At 44.3% G+C, this 5,291-nt stretch overlaps 1 pseudogene; it reads right to left on the bottom strand.

Moving 5' to 3' along the window:
- Window positions 1-578: 578 nt before the first annotated feature.
- On the bottom strand, window positions 579-4,401 carry LOC100928334 (annotated as a pseudogene).
- Window positions 4,402-5,291: the final 890 nt, after the last annotated feature.

Below are 5,291 nucleotides of genomic sequence, written 5' to 3'. Positions count from 1 at the left end.
TCGTACTGGAGAATTCTTACAATACACATGAATCTTACCACATACACAAAGTTTTCTTTTGATAATAGTAGCTTTTTATTTTTCAAATTACATGCAAAGATAGTTTTCAACATTCATCCTTGCAATACCTTGTGTTCCAAATTTTTCTTCCTTCCCCCCCTCTCCCCCTTCCCTTAAACAGCCAGTAATCCAATATAAGTTAACCATGTACAATTCTTTCAACATATTTCCACATTTATCATGCTGCACAAGAAAAATCAGATGAGATGGGAGGGGAAAAAAAGAGAAAAAAACCAGCAAACAAACAACAAGGAAACGAAGTACTATGTTATCATTCACATTCAGTCTCCATATTCCTCTCTGAGGATGCAGATGTCTCTTGGAATTGCCTTGAATCTCTTCACTGTTGAAAAGTCACATCCATCACAATTGATCATCACATAATCTTGTTATTGCCCCATACAATGTACTCTTTGTTTTATTGTTTCTTATAGAACAATAATATTCCATAACATCCATGTACATAACTTCCACTCAGTTTCCAGTTCCTTGTAACTACAGAAAGGGCTGCTACAAACATTTTTTTTGAACATGTGTGTTCTTTTCCCTCTTTTATGCTCCCTTTGGGATACAATCCCAGTAGAGACACTGCTGGATTAAAGGGTATGCACACTTAGATAGCCTTGTAGGCATAATTTCAAAGTGCTCTTCAGAATGGTTGAATCAATTCAAAACTTCACTAACAACTACATACAAAGGTTTAAAACTAATTTCTCTTATAAGTCCTTAGCATGTTGCACATTATTTAACTACAAGTGGACACATTTTTGCACACACAAAATATGTTTAAAGTAAGTCTTTGATATTATGACATTTAACTTTTGAAGGCCAATTCCAGAGCATTTTACATTTTCAACGTCCTTACAGCTATGGCATATGGAAAATTTAAAAACACACTGGTCTTGACCTAAGCTGTTCTCTCCTGTATATCTGTATCCTTCTTCTAAAGGCTCTCCTCCACTTCTTCTATTCTCTTTTTTAAAAATTTTAACCAAGAAACAACAATTTAAAATCTTCTAACTTAAAGATTTTCAATTTCCTTCAAACCAAAAGAAATTAGATTACATTGTAAGATAACTTTAATGAATAAAAATTTCCATTGTACAAAAACCAATTAAGTTTCATCAAGTGCTTAAAAAAATCAAAATAGAAACCCATACAGAATCTTTTAATGATATCTTCTTCAGCCCTAACTTCATTTGTAAAGGCAATTTTAGCAATATGCATGAACAACATGAAAGGAATACCCATAGTTACAATCAATTTTTTTAAGTAGAAGAAAACACATGGAAAGGGTATGAATACAAATACAATCACAGAAATCTAGATTTTGAGCTAAAAAGGACCTTGGAGATCACCTTATTCACATTGTTTACTTTATAGATGAAGAAAGAAAGGCCCAAAAGGATTTAAGTTTCCCAGGATCACACAGTAAATTAATACAGAGCTAAGGATTAGAATCCAGGAATTGAGTCCTAGTCTACTCACAAGGGAAAGACTCCCTTAAAAAGTACCCAATCAAGAACACTACACAAACAAAAGGGCCTCTTATGCTAGGAATGAAGACACAGGATAGAAAGAGAAAAAAGTTCTCTATATTAAAAGAAACATCTGAAAACTTCACTTGGAACATTTAATTTTGGGAAGAAGAGTCAGTGCTCAAATCCTGCCACTTTATTGTGTAGTAATGCCCTTTCCGTAACCCCTCCCCCTGCAAAAAGAGAGAAAGAAAGAGAGAGAGAGAGAGAGAGAGAGAGAGAGAGAGAGAGAGCACTTTTGTTTTTCATATCTCTGACCCTACTAGTGGGTCACTTTGGCAGCTGTTTCCTTGATCTTCCAGGTAAACTGTGAGGAATCACAGCACTGCAGGATCTCTATGGGGTGTAAAGAGGGTTAATGCAGAATATGGAGTGCAGTGGGGAAAAAAAGAAAACATTTTCCCCACCATTGTGGTTTCCAGGAACAAATATACTGTAGTGAAAGCAGAGACTGCAGGTATGTCATGGAGGAGTTGGTTGGTGGATAGTCTAAAGAACAAAAACATTCATTCTTATTTATATATTAGGAAAATATTACATGACTCCAGATTATCACACAATTTAACATTTTCAATTAGACATCACACAATCCCTATCATCATTATGACCAACATAAAAGCTAAATTATATGACAGTTTTCTATCAATATTCAAACAACAACAACACAGTCCAGAACTTGTAACTGGAAGACAGCTGCAGAACAGCATGCAGGACAGGAGTTTAGATGTGGCAAAAGGGTCGGGACGAGGAATGGACGGCTGGGCATACATCTCCACAGAATAGCATCACTCCCCCTCCCACTCTCCATCAGTCAGGCTCCTGCAGACCTCCAACTCTCTGTCCATATCCCTCTGCAAAAGGAGGAGTGTCCAAGAGGAGAAGGAAGCCACAGCTGCCCAGCACAGGACGTTCCCCTTCTATTCCAGGATGATACAGTAATTATCAGTGGTTTCAGCTTTTGTGGTGTTCAGAAGAAAATAAGCTTCCTCCTCAAAGTTGCGGATCATCTGGTTACTGACGAGCACATGGATTCCTTTCGGCCCCAACCTGTACATCTCGGTGATCTGAGCAGGAGAAATACCGAGAAGCTGAGCGATCTTCTCTGTCAGCTCAACAGTTGTCAGTTCTTCCAGATAGACGGCACGGTACACTGACAAGACAGCATTTGACTCTCCATTCTCATTTTTCTGCTGCTCTTGCTCATTCAGCTGAAAGGATTTGTGACAAAGGTAGATTGTCAGCCTGGGCCTCACCAATCGTCCTTTTATGGTATTAAAGAATCGGATTCCATCAGCAGGGCCACAGATTTGGATAAAATCATGTTTGGTTAACTTCAACAAATCTGAACCAGAGAAATTTCTCAAAAGCCGAGAGAAGGCAGAGAATCGGTTGCGCTGTAGCCACTGTTGAGCTTCGTGGGGGTTAGTGGTTGGCAGAAGTTTATCTTCATCTTCAAGAGATGGTTCTGGCTGGTGGTTTGGTGAACCGTTCTCTTCTCCAGTGGAAAAACTGCTGTGGGAACTGTTAAAGCCAGGGGATTGGGAATGGTTGGCATATGGCATCTCCACCCAGGGAGCACATTCTGTGAGCAGAGTCGTCTCACGGGAAGGTTGGTACTCTTCCTTTTCACGAGGGCTTTTCTTCTCCATTTTCTCACAGTCCATTTTTTGCTTCTCCTCTGCTTCATCAGGCTTGTACACCTTGAGCTGACAGCTGCCCGAATGCAAGTATTCAGTGTATTCCCCGTTCTCATTCTCCTTGAAAGTGTCAATCTGAAGTCGGAATGCCACGTCCTTTTCTCCCCCAGGTTGTTTCACGGGGAACTCGGTACTGTTGCAGTGCACCTGAATAAACACGGACGTGCTCTTGGCAGCGGGATCCCACTGGAACTCCACGGTATTCAGCTGGGTTGGATTTGCCCAAGGGTCAGTCAGACCCACGGACATCGCCAGGTCTATGTCCAGGATTCTGTCCCCTGGCCTGTTCCATTTCCACCCCTCAAGCTGCTGCTGCTGCTCAGAGTACTGCAGCCCCCTGTCGTGGAACAGCAACCGGAACATACTCTTCACGAGCCTGCCACTGGCTTCTGCGGCTTCCCCCGCTTTCCTATTGTCCAGCATTCGGATCTCATAAGACTGCCCTTGCTTGAGATAGGTGAGCGTTTCATCGTGGAGCTTGACTGCAGGAGAGGTAGCAGCACAAAGCACGTACTGGAAGGACATGATTTTATTGGCATCATCAGGTGGCAGCCGTGACTCTTCTTGTTTAAGCATGGACAATGCAACGACATCATTCATGCTGAAGGGCCCGGGTCCCAGCTCCTGGCCGATCCCGGACAGAGCGGCCTCAAAATCCCGCACCAGCCCGGACTCGATCTCCTTGTCTGCCTGCGACGGCTTCCGCGCCCCGGCCATCCCGCCTCCTTGCAAAGGGCCCCCTGCAGATACCTGCTTTACTTGCGCTAGGCAGAGGCTGCCCGGGCTCCGATGGGCACGGCGGGATGCAGGTCCGCTGGAACTGGAACGGCGGCTGCAGGTCCGCTTCAACTGAGGATCGGCGGGATGCAGGTCCGCAGCCCTGAGACGACTGGGCGCAGTCTGCTTCACGGGAGGAGGGGGGAGGAGGCAGGGAGGAGGGAGGCGGAATGCAGGTCCGCTGTACCGGGGACGGCGGGACCGGGCCACCGCTAGAAGGAAGGTCCGTCCACACTCTCGGCCCCAGGCTGCTCCTCTGACTCCGAGCTCTGCAGTCTGGCTTCTGTCTCAGAGAAGGAGTGAGGCGGCTGGGGGCTCCTCCAGCGCAGACGCACTGAGGCCGGAAGTCCCCCCCCCCCCCGCCCCCCCCAGGCTGCTGCCAGTCCCCGGCCCTGCCCCCCCGACTAGCTCGAGCCGCAGGTCTCTGGGCTCCCCCCCCCTCCCCTTCCCCCTCCCCACCAGCATCCCCTCTCCTCTTCTCCCCGGCTCCTCCAGACCTGACAATACCCCTTCTCCAATGACCTCTCTTCAGAGAACCATCCTCTTTGGCCTCTCAGTATCTCCCATTCTCTCCCATTGGCCTAATTTAGTTGTTGTTGTTGTTGTTTTTAAGCTCCCTGATGCCCAATAGACATTTTATATCAATCAAGAAATGATGTACCAAAAGATAGAAAAAAATGGCCCTTCTCACTCATCCAGCTCTGGATTCTAGATTGCACATTTCCACCAAGCCCCGATACTCCAAATCCCAAATCAAATCTCTGTTTGGGAATTCTGGTTTCCAATGCAGTCCTCATTGTTGAGGTGGCACTTATTGCCAGGCTAGAGGATTTAATTTTCTAAGTAATTTCTAAAAAAACAGATACGAGATTCCTATGTCTTAAATGAACACTCTCCTAAGATCTGGTTGTTTGTTTCTTTTTGGTTTTCCCCAAGTTTATTTTCTTATTTAAGAACCCACGTGACACATCTTACCTACTTGGATCTTATTTAGAAACAAAAGTTGTCTCCCCTTATCAGCCCTTATTGTATGAAACCATATTGTAATGCCCCCAAATACTGAATATTCATTATTAAAACTACTACAGTTACTAGTAGGCATCTTTACAAAGAAGGGATTGCAGAGGACGCCACAGGTTTTTTCTCTACAGATATTTGGAGTTTGTAGGTTTTGGTGGTGTCCAGTCAGGTCATAGTATTTTCACATGAAATCTCTGTG

This window comes from Sarcophilus harrisii, chromosome X (assembly GCF_902635505.1).
Source record: "Sarcophilus harrisii chromosome X, mSarHar1.11, whole genome shotgun sequence".
NCBI classification, from domain to species: Eukaryota; Metazoa; Chordata; class Mammalia; order Dasyuromorphia; family Dasyuridae; genus Sarcophilus; species Sarcophilus harrisii.
This window is presented reverse-complemented; position numbering and strand designations above follow the sequence as displayed.